The 19283-nt window shown below is 38.2% G+C and overlaps 1 long non-coding RNA gene across 2 annotated transcripts in view; it reads right to left on the reverse strand.

Annotated features, from left to right (window-relative positions):
- Positions 1 to 10883, reverse strand: part of LOC131394497 (uncharacterized) — a 38869-nt gene extending 27986 nt beyond the window's left edge. For both annotated transcript variants that reach the window (XR_009216153.1, XR_009216154.1), the window contains exons 1-3: positions 10700 to 10883; positions 10152 to 10255; positions 2344 to 2472 (exon numbers count right to left, since the gene is read on the reverse strand). This is a non-coding gene — a long non-coding RNA (uncharacterized LOC131394497). The remainder of the gene's footprint in view (positions 1 to 2343; positions 2473 to 10151; positions 10256 to 10699) is intronic.
- Positions 10884 to 19283: the final 8400 nt, after the last annotated feature.

Here is a 19283-nt window from a genome sequence, read left to right on the forward strand (position 1 = left end):
GGATATGGTAAACAACAGTGCGCTTACAGTTAACAATATTGTACTGTACATGTAAAAATGTGAACTTTTCAATAAATGGTGCTGGAACGGGATATCCACATGAACAAAAATGAATCTAGACACAGATCTTATACCCTTCACAAAAATTAACTCAAAATGGATCACAGACCTAAATGTAAAATATAAAACTATAAAACTCCTAGAAGATAACACAGCAGAAAGCCTAGATGACTTCGGGTATGGTGATAACTTTTTATTTCTTTATTTATTTTTTATTCTTTTGTGAGGAAGATCAACCCTGAGCTAACATCCACGCTAATCCTCCTCTTTTTGCTGGGGAAGACCGGCTCTGAGCTAACATCCATTGCCAATCCTCCTCCTTTTTTTTTTTTTTCCCAAAGCCTCAGTAGATAGTTGTATGTTATAGTTGCACATCCTTCTAGTTGCTGTATGTGGGACGCGGCCTCAGCATGGCCAGAGAAGCAGTGCGTCAGTGCACGCCCGGGATCTGAACCCGGGCCGCCAGTAGCGGAGTGCGCGCACTTAACCGCTAAACCACGGGGCCGGCCCTGGTGATGACTTTTTAGATACAACACTAAAGACATGATCCACGAACAAAATAACTAATAAGCTAGACTTCATTAAAATTAAAAAACTTATGCTCTGCAAAAGATAACGTCAAGAGAATGAGAAGACAAGCCACAGACTGGGAGAAAATATTTGCAAAAGACACATCTGATAAAGGACTTATATCCAAAATATACAAAGAGCTCTTTAAAACTCAACAATAAGAAAACGAATAACCCAATTAAAAAATGGGAAAAGATCTGAACAGACACCTCACCAAAGAAGATATACAGATGGTAAATAAGCATATGAAAAGATACTCAACATCATATGTCATTAGGGAACTGCAAATTAAAACAAGAAGATATCATTACATACCTATTAGAATGGCTAAAATCCAAAAAAACTGACAATAACAAATGCTAACAAGGATTATAGAAACAAGAACTCTCATTCATTGCTGATGGGAATGCAAAATGGTACAGCCACTTTGGAAGACAGTTTGGGAGCCTCTTATAAAACTAAACATAGTCTTACCAAACAATCCAGCAATTGCACTCTTCGGTATTTACCCAAATGAACTGAAAACTTACATCCACACAAAAACCTGCATATGGATGTCTACAGCAGCTTTATTCACAATTGCCAACAATGTGGAAGTCACAAAGATGTCCTTCAGTAGCTGAATGGATAAACTGCAGTACATCAAGACAACATAATATTATTCAGCACTAAAAAGAAATGATCTATCAAGCCACAAAAAGACATGGAGGAACCTCAAAGGCATATTACTAAGTGAAAGAACCCAATCTGAAAAGGCTACATACTGTATGATTTCAAGAATATGACATTCCGGAAAAGCCAAAACTATAAACTGTAAAAGGATCAGTAGTTAGCAGGGGGTGGGGGTGGGGGTATGAATAGGTAGAGCACACAGGATTTTTAGGGCAGTGAAAATACTCTTTATGATACTATAATGATGGATACATGTCATTATACATTGTTCAAACTCATAGAATGTACAATACCAAGGGTGAATTGTAATACAAATTGTGGACTTTGGGTGATTATGATGTGTCAATGCAGGTTCATCAGTTGTAACAAATGTACCACTCTGGTGTGGGATATTGATGATGGGGGAGGCTATGTATGTGTAGGGGCAGGCGGTATATAGGAAATCTCTGTACCTAATTCTTAATTTTATTGTGAACCTAAAACTGTTCCAAAAAATAAAGTCTTAAAAAATGTTAAGAGGATAGATCTCACGTTATGTATTATTTTATTTTATTTTATTTATTTATTTTTCCCCCCTAAGCCCCAGTAGATAGTTGTATGTCATAGTTGCACATCCTTCTAGTTGCTGTACGTGGGACGCGGCCTCAGCATGGCCGGAGAAGCGGTGCGTCGGTGCGCGCCCGGGATCTGAACCTGGGCCGCCAGCAGCGGAGCGCGCGCACTTAACCGCTAAGCCACGGGGCCGGCCTTGTATTTTTTTTTAAACACAAAAAATATATGTATATCCAGAATTTGACACTTCTCACTGCTGCCACCCTGGCCCAAGGCACCACCACCTACTGCCTAGATTACTGTAATATTCTCTAAACAGGTCTCCTTGCTCCCACCCCGTCCCCTACAGTTCATTTTCCATTAAGCAGCCAGAGTGGTTCTTCACCTCCCTTGAAGCACAATCCAAAGTTCTTCCTACAGCCTACAAGACCCTTTGTGATGTGGCCCACTGATATTTCTCTCACTCCATCTCCTACCTTCCTCACTCACCTGTTGTGGTCCAGCTGCACTGGCTTCTTTGCTGTTCCTAGAAACACCACGTATGCTCCCACTAGAGGGCCTCTGTACTTGCTGTTCCTGCTGCATGGTATTCTCTTCCTCAAGATATATCCCACTCATCTCTAAGACACTGAAGGAGAGAAATGAAACATAAATTGATAAACAAACAAATATACCAGGGTGAAAATTAAGGTAACAAAGAATAAAGCAGGTTAAATAGACAGAGAAGGCATGGGTACAATTTAACGTGGCTTACTCTCACTCACTTTGGATCTCCTCTCAAGTGTCAAATCACCACAGAGACTTTCCCTGAGTATCCTACACTAAATTGCATCTATGCATTCTCTATGCACTTAACCTGCTCGTTCTTTGTCATAATATTTTCACACAGATTGTTTATTGGTTTGTGTTTTCTTCCTCCCCTCCACACGCATGATCATAAATACCATAAGAGCAAGAGTAGTGCCTGGGACAGAGTAGGCACTCAGTAAATATTTAATGTTAAATGAACAAAGTCCTATACTAGCTATCTATAGACTCGTAACAAACTACCCCAAAGCTTTGTAGCTTAAAACAACAACCATTTTGGGGCCGGCCCCGTGGTGTAGTGGTTAACTGTGCGCTCTCCGCTGCTGGCAGCCTGGGTTTGGATCCCGGATGCGCACCACGCACCACTTGTCAGGCCATGCTGTGGTGGCATCCCATATAAAGTAGAGGAAGATGGGCATGCATGTTAGCTCAGGGCCAGTCTTCCTCAGCAAAAAGAGGAGGATTGGCATGGATGTTAGCTCAGGGCTGATCTTCCTTACACACACACACACAAAAAAAACAATAATAAAAAAAAAAACCACCACCATTTTATTATATCTAATGACTTTGTGGATCAGAAAATCAGTCAGGGCTTGGCTGAGTGGATTCTTCCATTTTAGGTATTATTGATAGAGGTTATTCAGTGATATCAGCTGGTGGATGCACTTGGTAGAGGGTCCAAGAAGGCTTCGCCTACATGTCTGGTACTTTGGAGGGGATAGCTGCAAGGATGGGCACAGCTGGGACCAGTCTAGAGCACCTACACATAATTTCTTTACCACGGCAGTCTCAGAATAGTCAGACTTCTTACATGGTGGTTCAGGGTTCCAAGAACACATGTTCCAGCAAAAAGAGTGGCAACTGCATGGCCTTTTATAACTCAACCTTGGAAGTCATAGAGGATCAATTCTACCATGCTCTATTTGGTTGAAGCAGTCATAAGCCCATCCATATTCAAGGGAAGGGGAGAGAGATCCCATCTTTTAATAAGAGGAGTGTTGAAGAATTTGCAGCCATATTTCAGATTGCTACAACCCCATACCTCACAGTACAGAGCTTTGGGCCTACTAGGTATTCAGGAAATTTTGGTTGACTCAAAATGGAATTATAAAATGAGATTTTCAACTAAGGTACTATAACTAGAAGAGAGAACAGTTTGGTTCTTTAATACAGGGGTTTATAAAAAATAATTAATTTTAAATGGTCTACATAATTTCAAAACCAAAAAACTAAACATCAAACTCAAAACAGACCATCTATGAGGGGCTCACCAATAGACTGGACATAGCTGAGGAAAGAATCAGTGAGCTTGAGGATATGTCAGTACAAATTTCCCAAACTGAAATGCAAAGAGAAGGAAGAATGAAAAAAAAATGGGACAGAACATCCAAGAATTGTAGGATAATTACAAAGGGTGTAACATACAAGTAATGGGAATACCAGAAGGAGGAGAAAGAGAGAAAGGAGCAGAAGGAATATTTGAAGTAATAATGGCTAAGAATTTTCCAAAGTTAACAACATATACCACCAAACTACAGATCCAGGAAGCTCAGAGAACACCAAGTAGGATAATTACCCAAAAAATCTACACCTAGGAATATCACAAAAATCCTTAAAGTGTATGCACCTAACAACAGAGCATTGAAATACACAGGCAAAAAGTGATAGAACTGCAAGGAGAAATAGATAAAGCCACTATTATAGTTGAATATTCAGTCACCTCTGTCGGTGACTAACATATCCAGCAGGTAAAAAGCAGCAAGGATATAGCTCAACTGAATAGCACCATTAAATTGGATCTAATCGACATTTATAAGATACTTCATCCAACAACGGCAAAATACACATGGTCACATGGAACGTTTGCTAAGACAAACCACATTCTGGGCCATAAAACACACCTCAACAAAGTTACAAGAACAGAAGTCATAGAAAGTATGTTCTCAGACCACAACAGAATTAAACTGAGATCAATAACAGAAATATAGCTAGCAAATCTCAAAATATTTGGAGATTAAACAACACACTCCTAAACACATGGGTAAAAGAGGAAGTCTCAAAAGAAATTTAAAAATATTTTGAACTGAACGAAAATGAAAATACAACTTATCAAAATTTGTGGGATGCAGTGAAAGCAGTGCTTCCAGGGAAATTTATAGCACTGAATGCACACATTAGAAAAGAAGAAAGCTCTAAAAGTCAATAATCTAAGCTCCCACCTTAGGAAACTAGAAAAGAGAAGAGCAAATTAAATTCAAAGTGAGCAGAAGAAAAGAAGTAATAAAATTTAGAGCAGAAATCAATGAAATTGAAAATAGGCAAACAATAAAGAAAATCAAAAGACAAAAAGCTGGTTCTTTGGGGAAAAACCCAACAAAATGGATAAACCTCTAGCCAGGTTTATTAGTCTGCTCAGGTTGCCATAACAAAATATCACAAATTGGGTGATTTAGACAACAAAAATTTATTTTTTGCAATTCTAGAGGCAGGGAAGTCCAAGATCAAGGTGTCAGCTGATTTGGTTCCTAGTGAGACTTGCAGATGGCCACCTCTCACTGTGTCCTCACATGGCAGAGAAAGAAAGCTCTGGTGTCTCTTCCTCTTCTTTTAAGAGATCAGCCCTATTGGATAACGGCTTCACCCTTATGATCTCATTTAATCTTTATCATCTCCTCACAGGCAACTCATTTAAAGCTCAGGGTCCTCTTCCAAGTTCACTGGTTGTTGGCAGAATTCAGGTCCTCGTGGCTATAGGACTGAGGCCCTCAGCTCCCACAGGGCACATACCATCGTCTGCCACGTGGCCTTCGTCACAAGATGGCAAGTTTGCTTCTTCAGGTGAACAGGAGAGTATCTCAGCTGCTTTGAATCTGATTTCAGTAAGTGCCTAGTCCCTTTTAAAGGTTGATATGTTTAGGTCTGGCCCACCCCGAACAATTCCTTTTTGATTACCTCAAAGTCAACTGATTTGGGGACTTTCATTATGTTTGCAAAATTCTTCATCTCTGTCACGTAACATAGCCTAATCACAGAAAGGAAATCCTTCAAACTCACAGTCCTGCCCGCACGCAAAGTGAGGGGATTATACAGAGTGTACATCAGGTGGCAGGAACCTCAGGGGCCATCTCAGAATTCTGCCCACCAGTGTATACAATTAATCCTGATGAAACTAATGATGTCAGATTAATTCTCCTAAATCAAGTTACTCACCATACCACTCTTCTCTTAAAATAACCTTCAATAGTTCTGGAAAACACAGAGAAGGAACTTTAAATTCTTTACCCTGATATTCAAGGTCTTTCTCAAACATGACCCAGGCAACATTTTAAACCTTTACTCCAACAAGCCCTGCTCAATGAGCCCTTAGTCACACGCTTTGCTCTGCCCTCCCACGCCCTTTGTGTTCTCTGTATCTGCATTCCTTCTTGCACTCTTCCTTCAGACCTCATTCACCCCTTTCCCTGCTCCTTCTTATTCAAGCCTTTACAGCCTTCAAGATGCTGCATCAACACCGGGATAAAACCTTTCCTGACCCTTTTGACTCACACTGAGGTTATCTTCATTTGAATTTGTCCTCAAGTACTGTGGTGGATTGCAAAAAGCAACCGTAATCTTCTCATTCCTGTGCGCAATTATTTGCAATGTGACTTTGCCACTCATCCCATCAAGAGGTGGATTATATTTTTTCACCTCTTGACTCTAGGCTGGGTCCTGTGACTTTCTTTAACGAATGGGACATGAGCAAACCTGACACAAGCAGACATTTTAAAGTATTTGTGCACTGGGGCTTGCCCTCTTGCTGTGCTGGGAACCCTGCTACCACCACCAGGTGACTGAGGTTGGACTACTCTACTGGACGATGAGGGACACCTGGCCAAATAATTCTTGTAGCCCCAAATGACACTGGGCCAACCACCTGGCACCTGAAAAATAATAAATGTCTGGTGTTTTAGGTCATGGAGCTTTGTACCAATGTTTGCAGCAAACTACTCTTTAAGAATGAGATTCAAGGTCCTCCTTTTTAACAACATTGCTTTTACTCAGCTTCATTCTAATATGCTTCCTTGTGAGAAATGTTAATTATAGCTTGCAATGAAGGAACTGTGCAGGAAGCACAAGCTGGTCTTCAATTATCTGGAAATATCCATGGGAGTGGGTCATGAACCTTCTCAAAGATGCTTGGCTTTTAAACAGAGAAGCAATCCATATGTCCATCAACAGATGAATGGATAAACAAAATGTGGTATATCCATACACTGGAATATTATTTAGCCTAAAAAGGAATGAAGTTCTGATACCTGCTACAACATGGATGAATCTTGAAAATGTTATGTGAATTGAAATAGACCAAAAGGACAAATATAGAAGGGGGACAAAAAAGTTTTGGAAATAGGTAGTGGTGATGGTTGTACAATATCATGAACATAATTAACGTCACTAAATTGTACACTTAAAAATGGCAAATTTTATGTTATATACATTTTAACACAGCATTTAAATATTAATAATATAATATGCCAAAAACTCTTGAATTATACACTTTAAATGGGTGGATTGTATGGTACGTGAATTATATCTCAATAAAGCTGTTAAAAAGTTTTTTTAAATAAAGCAAACAAAAAACAAGAGAAAATACCACCAAAAGTCACCCTTGATTTCACTTTTCTCCTCAGATGGAAACTACGCTGCATACCGCACATCTATTTCCCCTTCACTGCCAGGAAGCTTAAGACCAAGTTTTATGTTCAAGGTCAGCAACTCAGCTGGCACATAGATGTGCTCAAACATAGTATCTATCATCATTCTCATCAAATCAGAGGTTCCGCTTTCCTGTTCAGATCCTTCTATGTGTCTTCCTTTGTCCCATCTCTCGATCTTTGTTAACTAAAATTCATTCAAGTGACTTTTCTCCAGGCCCCCAACAGACCCTAAAGTAAACTGAGATAATGAACGTTTGAGGTCATAGTATTAGCTCTGTAAATATGACACTACAGTCTCAGATGAATAATTAACCCTCAGAGCAAGGAGAAGAGCTCATGCTAAAGAGGAAATAAGAGAATGCAGCACCTCAAAAGCAGTGAGGATGTCAGCAGGTTAACCAGGATCATTTAAACCACCTTCAACCTATTCCTGGGTAGTACTTTTTTTTTTTTTAAATGTTTATTTATTTATTTATTTTTTCCCCCATAGCCCCAGTAGATAGCTGTATGTCATAGATGCAAATCCTTCTAGTTGCTGTACGTGGGACACGGCCTCAGCACGGCCCGAGAAGCGGTGCGTCAGTGTGCGCCTGGGATCCGAACCTGGGCCGCCAGCAGCGGAGTGCGCGCACTTAACCGCTAAGCCACAGGGCCGGCCCCTGGGTAGTACTTTTACCACAGAAAATCAATGGGCTCAAATTTGGTAACAGACAGAAAACAACCATTGCTGACTGACCTTTCATTCTGGGACCATTCCATTAGGACAAACTATTCAAAAATTCCCCAAATGCCCATATTTTCTAACAAATTTTGGAAAACTATATCCCAAAATTCTGAGGAACTTGGCTTTAAGATCATAGGAAAAAGTCAGTCATATAGGAGAAGGAGAGAGAGAACATTCTTAATTCTATACACATACCCAACTTTTTTCATCTCAGAAAAAGCCTGAGTCCTGGGTAAGTACGCTAGTCCCCCAGTTAATCCACCAAACTACTTACTTGTCCAATGAATTGCTATAAAAAGAAGCCTACAAATACGAAACCCAAAACAGATACATTCTATCTCTAGTAATAAAGTTTCTGATGATGTAGTATATAATATCTGTACCTCTTTGACGAGAGAAGTATTCTTACTAGAAAAATCCATTGCGGGGCCAGCCTGGTGGCGCTAGCGGTTAAGTGCGTGGGCTCCGCTGCGGCGGCCCGGGGTTCGCTGGTTTGGATCCCGGGCGTGCACTGACGCACCACTTGTCAAGGCATGCTGTGGGGGCGTCCCATATAAAGTGGAGGAAGATGGCCATGGATGTTAGCCTAGGGCCAGTCTTCCTCAGCAAAAAGAGGAGGATTGGCAGATGTTAGCTCAGGGCCGATCTTCCTCACACACACAAAAAAATCCATTTGGCTTGCCACTCTAATAAATCAAATTTCCCAATGACAGGAACCATGTTGGTTCTTCCATCCACAGTACAAGTACTTTGTACTTGGATGTGCTATTAATAAATATTTCTTGAACATCACTTTAAAGTCAATCAGACTATAAATTAAAATTTTCACCATAAGTAGATAATGAATGGTAAGAGGCAATACATTAAAGGTGCAACGCTGCTCTAAAAGAGAACATATTCCCTCATATACAAGGATGCCCACTTGGCTTTTCACTGTTGCTGGGACTGTTGGAGCGAAAGAGTGACAGCATCACAGTGTAACAGAAAATTCTAGTGGTGGCATGTGGGTTGGGGAGGCAGGCTGTATGGAAGGTCTGCCCCAACGGCCTCCGTGTCATTCCTATGCCCCTAGCCTTGATTTCCTCATTTTTAAAAGGCGAGATCTACCTTAGTTTATTACGTAGGTTCCTTCCACTCCTAAAAGAGATTTGATGCTATTAGAGTTATTTTTCATTGCAGAATTGGTTTTCAACAGTTTCCATGTTTTCTACACAATTCCACCTAGTACCTCCAATCAATAATAAAAAATTATACATGAGCTTTCATGAGTTGGATATTATAATAAGTGCTCAAAATGTATAACACTGATGTTGTTCCTATTTAACATTAAAGATTCCAGTGTCCTCATATTTACATTCAGAAAAGGAAAGCTGGCTTAGATATACACTTAGAAGAACTTATTAACTCATATTTAATCGTATGACAAAAATGACACCATGGCAAGGGATATTAGGATTAAGCAAATTAATTAGATACAAAGTTCCTAGCCTCTAAAGCTGAATTCCTAGTAAGTTTAACCGTTTGTCACCTTCTGTGTTACCACAACTTCAAAATGATTTGTTTTCTTAAAAGGCTGGAGGGTAGGGGTGGGGGGAATGACTTATGAATTAACCAGGGATTGTTTGGATATAATTATAAACTGCAAATCACCATGATTTCAATGATATTCAGACTTTTAAAGCTATTTTATAAAAAAAGAAAAGAAAGCAAATTAGACCTTTGCTAACAGATTATTTATGAGTAAGGAACTTATACATTCATGACTGAGTGTTCGACAATACATTCCCAGTGGAATGATCTCTAAAAATGTCTATAATTAAAAACAGAATAGTAAAAAAAAATTCAATGGCTTACTCTCTTGTTGGTGAGTTAGTGGAGGATTCCTTTTTTGAATCAGGAGGGCTTAGAGTTTGCAAAATACAATTATGTTTTTCGGTGGATAGGGCACCTCTTTCTTGCTCAGAGTGGATTAATTTTAAGGCCTCTATTGCATCTTCTCCCTCCATCTTGTCACTGGGATTTGGCTGTGGTTCTGGACTCTCTAAAATCAGACCATCTTCACTTACGGCAACTGTGAGGTCACTGCTGCTGCTCAGACTTTCCTCTTCCTGCTGTTGCTGCATTTTCCTGAAGGGCTTCTGTGCCTCGGGGTCCCCGTGAGGAGGATGATCTGGAAGAGGGGATATGAAGAGACTACTGATCACTAAGTGCAGGGAGAAGCGAGGTAAGACGTTCCACCTCACGGAGTGGGATTATTCATCAGTTAAAACATGTAGAAACAATCCATGATTAATTACAGTATTTAAAAACTCATTAAAAATATTTTATTAAATATATTAAAAATATAACAATGAGTTTAAAAATCAGAGAATTCGCTTGTAAGAATATTTCCACATACATATTTAAGAATTCATTAGACTGGAATTTGTTGGCAAAGTCACCACTGTACTTTGTTTTTTGACAAAAGATAAAATTAGAGAGTACACTTTGTTCTTACATAAGACCACTACCACCCAGAAAAACTAAATACCAACAAAAATCAGCAAACAATCTCAGCCTCTCACCCCACCTGAGAAACCTTCCTGAGCAGAATGCTTCTCTTGAGAACACTTACTTTCAGATGCACAGTATTCTGAGACTGATATCGGAGCGACTGGTAGTCTGGCACTGTCTTCCTTGACTTCAATATGTTCCCGTGTCAGTATTTCTCCCTCTGATGCCCCTGATCTGCTGGAACTGTCACACTTTAAATCAGTGGTTCTGCTCCCTGGACGTAATCTTCCCCGTAACAGGGAATGGAGTTCAGCAGACTTTCTGCTTTCAGATAAATTACTCTTGCCGTGACGTGAGTTGCTTCCTATCTCCAAGCAATGAGTCTGTTCCTCCTCAGACAATGGGCTGGCTGTGACTGGCTTTTTCTCATCAATCTGAAGAGATGTCCTTCCATCTATTTTGTCAGACTTATTTAAGCACTGTGTGCCACTATTAGTGCAGACTACATAGCTGTCTGTCACATCACTGCTCTGGGCTGTCTGTTGCTGTGAACATGGGTCAGGAATTGTTCTGAAGTTCTTCGTGGGCTGGGGAGATTTCCGCTCTGTACTAACATCTCCAGCGCTTGAGATGGCTGACATTTGGCGGCCCATAAAGATTGTTGCTGGTTGATACAATCCTCTTGACACAGCTGTCCCCAAGTTAATCCCTGCCTGCATTGCAACCTGCAGCACCAAAAGAGACGTGAGTTAAATGTATTGTGTATGAACAATTAGGTTGTTTAGGTTGTTTTCAGAAATGAAATGAGGTAAAGGAAGCATGACCATTGAAATCAACAGCTACCATGTTTATAAAACTCATGGCTTCCTACAAAATGAATGAGCAAAAAACTGGTATAGTCCATACTCTTTAATTTTAAAAACAGTGTTGGTTCACAAAGCAAATATTGTCAAGGAACTATGGAATCTATATTTTTCAAAAAGAAATGCATACATTGCACAACTATGTGAATGTAATTAACGCCACTGAATTGTACACTTAAACGTGGTTAAAATGGTAAATTTTATGTTATGTATATTTTGCCACAAGCAAAAAAAACAGCTGTGAGTTCTAGCCACTTTCCTCAGAGATGCTCAGATTTGATGGAGCTAGGAAGGTACCTGATGGAAAAAAAAAAAAAGGGAGAGGGAGAGAGAGAGACGCATACAAAGGACTACCAGAGGTTTCAAAACTCTATTTCTGGTATTATGTGTAATATAAAAAACCCTCCAATAATCACATTCAAGATTGCATTAAAATATTCTGCATATGTGCAAACAGCCATAATTTCTAGTCAACCTCAAATAACAACAGTTTTTCCTGAACATCTTCAAATCATTCTAAATACATTTAAAGCAATTTAAATTTACTGGCATGTCTATCAGGAAAATGAACATTGTCTCTTCCTTGAAAAGAGAGAGGGGAGGGGAGAGGTGGAAAAAGAAACAGAAGCAATTGGTTCAGTGGCTTGATCAAGGACACACAGTGGGAAGCAGAACTGGAAGTAACAACCCTGAAGCCTTGAGGAATTTAAGTGCTTTTCTTCCAAAGAGACCAAAGCATCTCCACATATACAGTAGCATTTAGTTCACAGAGCCCTACAGAATAGATGGGGACACGTATTTGCACCCCTTTTCTGCATATGGAAAAACTGAGGCCCAAATGTTCAGACAGAAAATGCTATAAACACAGCTGCAACAGAATCAGGTGTTGCTTCTCTTCAAATATACCATCTCTTCTATTCCAAAAAATAAAAGAAACAACTTTGATGTTAAAAACAAATGAACAGAGATGTCAGAGAAAATGGTAGAATAAGAACCTCTCAAAATTCTATGTTTCATAAAAGAAACAGTGACACTGGAAAACATCTTCGACACTGGAAAATAACTTAGAATTCCAGAGATTAACCACAGGCTTGCAGCAATCAGGGGAGCATTTACTCAAGAAAAACAACTCAATCTTGGTAGGAACAGTACACTTTATGGTGCTTTATCTTGTCTTATTCTCATTTCCCACTCTTCAGGTCTGCGGTAACTTTGAAAATCCACAGCCTGTAACCCAGCAGTCTAACAGCTACTGGAAGGAGTGGAAAAGAGATGGAATTCCTTCAACGCCCCATTCTCAGAGAACTGTCATTACGTGACTTATCTGGTGGTTTCCTGGAAGGCTACACTCACAAGACTGTCTTTTTTTTGACTTGACTTGGAGCTCACACAGTGCAAAAAGCCTTCTCCTTGGGGGTATTTGTCAAAAATAATCAGAGACAGGGGCCGGCCCAGTGGCGCAGGCGGTTAAGTGCACGCACTCTGCTGCGGCAGCCCGGGGTTCGCCGGTTCGGATCCCCAGCATGCACTGACGCACTGCTTGTCGAGCCATGCTGTGGCAGCGTCCCATATAAAGTGGAGGAAGATGAGCATGGATGTTAGCTCAGGGCCAGTCTTCCTCAGAAAAAAGAGGAGGATTGGCATCAGATGTTAGCTCAGGGCTGATCTCCCTCACAAAAAAAAAAAAAAAAAAATCAGAGACAACTGTTTAACATCAAGGCTGTATATAAAAGTTGGGCAGTAGATAAGAGTTGGGCAAACAACAGGCTAACCAAAAACCTTAAAAGGAAAAGCTGGTTAACAAGATGTCCATAGGGGGCTTTGAAAAGCTCCAACACACTCCTGGAAATCCAGATGGCCACCTGCACGCTCAGGCCTTGGGCATGCTCAGGAAAAGTCCTGAGAAGGGCCTAAGCTCTCACCTCAGGCTTGCCCGGAGGCTCTGTGCAAGCACTTAGTAAAGGTCAAGGTGGAATTGTAAACTGCCTGGATGAGGGCTGAAGGTGTGCCCGAAGACACACTCAAAGCCCCTTGGCAAAGACTGTGAAACTTACTGGTTTTAGGCATTTCAAAAAACTCTGTCTAATCATTAGCTGATCACTAATAAGTGAATAGAACCTTCAGTGACCACACATGACAAAAAAATACTTTACATAATTAGTCCAGAAAGTCAGTAAACAAACAGCAACAACAAACTCTGAGAGGAAGAGAATCAGATGTTCAGAGTTGTCATATTTTATTATTTTCAAATGTCCAAATTTTAACAAAAAATTATGAGACATGAAAAAAAACAAGACAATAAAGCCCATACACAGGAAAAAAAAAAAAAGCAGTCAAAAGAAACTATCCCTGAGGAAGCCCAGATGTCGGACTTACTAGAAAAAGGCTTTAAATTAGCTATTTTAAATACGTTCAAAGAACTAAGGGAAATCATGTCTAAAAAAATAAAGGAAAGTATGAGAACAATGTCCAAAAAGAGATTATCAATAAAGAGATAGAAATTATTAAAAAAAAAAAGAACCAAATAGAAATTCTGCAGTTGAAAAGTACAATCACCAGAATAAAAAATTCACTAGAAGGGTTCAGCAGCAGATATAAATAGGCAGGAGAAAGTATCAACAAACTTGAATATAAGTCAATTGAGATTATCAGACTGAGGAAAAGAAAGAAAAAAGAATGAAGGAAAATGAACAGAGAGAGATCTGTGGGACACCATCAAGCATACCAGCATAGGCACAATGAAAGTCCCAGAAGGAGAAGAGAAAGAAAAAGGTGCAGAAAGAAATTCTGAAGAAATAATGGCAAAAACTTCCCAAATTTGACGAAAAACATTAATCTACACTTTAAAGAAACTCAACAAAGTCCAAGTATGATAAACTCAGAGATCTTTACCTAGATACATCATAATCAAACTATTGAAAGCCAAAGAAAAAGAGAGAATCTTGAAAGTGAAAACAGAGGAGTGACTCCTCATATATAAGGGATCCTCAATAAGATTAGCAGTTGATGTCTCATCAGAAACCATGGAAGCCAACAGGCAGTAGGATAACATACTCAAAGTGCTGAAAGAAAAAGACTGTCAATCAAGAATTCTATATCTACCAAAACTTTCCTTCAAAAATGAAGGAGAAATTGAGGTATCCCTTGCTAAACAAAAACAGAGAAAATTTGTCATTACCATACCCGCCTTACAAGAAATACTACAGGGAATCCCTCAGGCTGAAATGAAAGGACACTACACAGTAACTCACATTCATAGTAAGAAATAAATAGCACTAGTAAGGGTAACTACATTGGGAAATATAAAACAAAGCATAAATATATTTTTTGTTTGTTTGTAACTTCTTCTTCTCCTATATAATTTAAAAGACAAGTGCATCAAGCAGTAATTATAAATCTATGTTGATGAGTAGCATATAAGATATAAAGATATAGTTTGTATTACAATAACATCACAAGGGAGTGGGAAAAGAATGGAGCTATATAGGAGCAAAGTTTTTGTATGCTATTTAAATTAAATTGGTATTAATCCAAACTAGATTATTATAAGCTAAGATATTAATTATGACAGTAGGGTACCCACAGCAAAATAAATGACAGAGATTTAAAATGGTATACTAGAAAATATATATTTAGTGCAAAAGAAGGCAGCATGGAGGATTAAAGGAACAAAAAAAGATATATAGAAAACAAAGAGCAAAATGGCAAATGCAAATCCTACTTTTTCGATAATGACATTAAGTTTTAATGGAATAAATACTACCATTAAGGTAAGAGACTGGTAGAATGGATAAAAAACATGATCCAACTATATGCTGTCTAAAGAGACTCATTTTAGATTCAAAGACACAAAGAGGTTCCAAGCAAAGAGACAGAAAAGGGTATATGAACAAAGCCTCATGGAAAAAATACACTATGCAAACAGTAACCAAAAGAAAGCTAGAGCGGCTATATTAATATCAGACAAAATAGACTTTAAGACACAAAATTGTTACTTGAGACAAAGGACATTTTATAATGATAAAAGGATCAGTTTATGACAAATTTATAACAATGAGAAACAGATATCTATACCTATATCTATATATCTACACATATCTTAACAACAAAGCCCTAAAATACCTGCAGCGAAAACTGAGAGAATTAAAAGGAGAAATAGACAATTCAACAATAGTAGTTGGAGACTTCAATACCCCACATTCAATAATGGATAGAACAACTGGATAGAAGATCAATAAGGAAACAGAGGTCTTGAACAACTATAAACCAATGAGACCCAATAGACATATACAGAAGACTCAACCCACCCAACAGCAGAATACATATTCTTCTCAACTGCACATGGAACATTCTATATGTTAGGCCATAAATGAAGTCTCAATAAATTTAAAGGGATTGAAAGTATGAACTCTGCTGACAATAGAATGAAATTAGAAATCAATAAAGGAAGGAAATTTGGCAAATTCAAAAATATGTGGGAATTTAAAAACACACTCAAATAATTAATGGGTCAAAGAAAAAATCACAAGGGAAATTAGAAGATAGTTTGAGATGAATGAAAAGGAAAACACAACATACCAAAACCTATCAGAAGCAGTGCTTAGACTAGGGAAATTCATAGCTGTATGTGTCTATATCAAAAAAGAAGAAAGAACTCAAATCAGTAACCTAAACTTCCATGTTAAGAAATTAGAAAAAGAAGAGCAAATTAAATCCAAAGCAAGCAGAAGGAAGAAAATTATAAAGATTAGGGCAGAAATAAATGAATTAGAGAAGAGAAAAGCAGTACAGAAAATCAACAAAACCAAAAGTTGATTCTTTGAAAAGATCAACAAATTGAGATACCTTTAGCTAGACTGACCAAATAAATAAATAAATAAATAAATAGAGAGAAGATTTAAATTACTAAGTAAATCAGAAATGAAAATGGGTACTATGTTACCTACCTTACAGATATAAAAAAGATTATAAAGGCATACTAAAAATAATTGTATGCCAACAAATTAGATAACCTAGATGAACTGGACAAACTCTTAGATGGACACACACTAACAAAATCTACTCAAGAAGAAAGAGAAAATCTAAATAGGCTTATAACAAGTTAAGCAATTGAATTAGTAATCAAAAAACTTCCCCTAAAGAAAAGTCCAGGACCAAAGGCTTCACTGGTGAATTCTACCAGACATTTAAAGAATAATTAACACTAATCCTTCATCAACTCTTCCAAAAACAGGTGAGGAAGAAATACTTCTCAACTCATTCTATGAGGCCAGTCCCTAACACTGAAACTAGACAAAGATGTCACAAGAAAATTACAGACCAATATTTCTTATGAATATAGATGTAAAAATTTTCAATAAAATACTAGCAAACCAAATTCAGCAACATATAAAAGGGATTATACACCATGATCAAGGAGGATTTATCCTAGCAATGCAAAGTCGGTTCAACATATGACAATCAAGTAATGTAATATACCATATTAATAGAATAAAAGACAATCCCTCTGAATAATTATCTCCATAGACACAGAAAAAGCATTTGACAAAATCCAACATGTTCATGATAAGCAAAAAACACTCAACAAACTAGGAATAGAAGGGAACTCCCTCAACTTGATAAAATGCATCTAAGAAAAACCCACAGCTAACATCATAGTCAACGGTGAAAGATTGAAAGCTCTCTCCCTATGATTCAGATTAACACAAGAATGTCTGCTCTCATCACTTCTATTTAACACTGTACTGCAGATTCTAGCCAGGAAGTATGACAAGAAAAAGAAACGAAAGGCATCTAAACTGCAAAAGAAAAAGTAGTCACGTGCTGAATAATGATGTTTCAGTCAATGACGGACTGCACATATGACGGTAGTTCCAAAAGACTAGTACCATATAGCCTAGGTGTGTAGTAGGCTATACCACCTAGATTTGTGTAAGTACACTCTATGATGTTCGCACAACACTGAAATTGCCTAACAATGCATTCCTCAAAACATATCCCCATCGTTACGTGACGCATCACTGTAAATCTATCTCTATTTGAAGATAACGTGATCTTATATAAAGGACTCCACAAGGAACAAACAGAGCTAATAAACAAGTTCTGCAAGGTTGTAGGATACAAGATCAATATATAAATAGAAATAATGTACTTCTATACATTAGCAATAAACAATCTGAAATTGACATCAGAAAACAATTTCATTTACAATAGCATCAAAAAGAATAAAATACAACAGAATAAATTTAACAAAGAAGTGCAAGACAAATACACTGAAAACTATAAAACATTGAAGAAAAAAATTAAAGAAGACCTAAACAAATGGAAACACATTCTGTGTACAAGCAATGTAAGACTTAATATTGATAAGACAACAATACTCCTAAACTGATCTACAGATTCAAAGCAATCTCTATCAAAATCCCAGCTGGCATTTTTGCAGAAATTGACAAGCTGATACTAAAATTCATGTGGAAATACAAGGGACCTAGAATAGCCAAAAAAATCTTCCAAAGAAGTGCAAAGTTGGAGGACTCACACTTCCCAATTTCAAAACTTACTACAAAACTAGAGTAATTCTAGTCTGTACTGGTATAAGGACAGACATACAGATGAATGAAACAGAACTGAGAGTCCAGAAATAAATCCATGCATCTAAGTCAATTGATTTTTAAGACATCATCTTTTTAGAGCAATTTTAGGTTCAAGGCTAGAAGGGGCTGGAATTGGTTATTTCCTTTTCTCCACATAGAAGCCTAGGGCCTTCTGGAGTTGGGTATTTCCCTTCCCCTAGATCAGTTAGGTTCTGGTTAAATAGCTTCTCCTGAGGGCAGATACTGCTAAGAACAGAATGCTCTAGTGCATTTCAAAAATGGTTCCTTTTCCCCATTCCTCTACCTGAATTATGAGGGAATTTTTCTCCGATGTTCACTGTGAGGACCTGTAAACTCACAAAAGAGGGGAGTCTCCCTATGACTAGTCCCCCTGGAGTTTTTAATCTCTTGAACCTATTTACACTGAGCCTCCAGCAATTTGTCAGTTACAGTTGAGGTTTCTCTCCCTCAGCACTGGTTATTGTAGAGGTTTCAGCTCTGTTCTGGTAAGTTGTGATTTCTCTATGCACCTGGCAGTCCCTCCAATTTTAGGAGTAGTGGACTGCCCTATGATCTCACTTCTCTGACAGACTGAAGAAGAGTTGCTGATTTTTTGGTTTGTTTGTGTTTTTACTTGTTAGGATGGAGTGGTGACTTCTAAGTTTCTTACTTGTTGGACTGGCAAAGAGACTATATTGCAATTTTAACAGCTGCATATTATCCTGTTCTATAGATGCACCATAATTTATTTAACCAGTCTCATTTTGATGGACCTTGGTTTGTTTCCCACCATCTACCACTGCAAACCATGCTGCAACAATATCCTTGAGTGTATGTCTATCTGCAAACGTGAGAATATTAGTGGGACAGCTTCCTAGAAATAAAATTGTTGGGTCAAGATTGCCTTATAGGATATTGCAATTTCACCATCCAAAGAGGCCATTACGTCATTACTAAGCGTTTTCCATTATACCATATGGTTTAATTAGCAAAATTATATTAATCAACATTCTGATTTATCAATATGAACAGTATTTGTGATACAATGTGTCTTCTATTCCTTTTGTAATTGAAAAGCTGATATAATAACAAAGACAAATTTTAAAACAGGCAAAAATCACCTATTACCAGTACCCTAATGTAACAACTACTTTCATTTTTCCTATTCTCAAAATAAGTTATTTATAAAGATGGCTCCAAGTGATGTGCTACTGTGCTTGAGCTTCAGCTAGCTGCATGTGAGGACTCA

This window comes from Diceros bicornis, chromosome 30 (genome assembly GCF_020826845.1).
Source record: "Diceros bicornis minor isolate mBicDic1 chromosome 30, mDicBic1.mat.cur, whole genome shotgun sequence".
Taxonomy (NCBI): domain Eukaryota; kingdom Metazoa; phylum Chordata; class Mammalia; order Perissodactyla; family Rhinocerotidae; genus Diceros; species Diceros bicornis.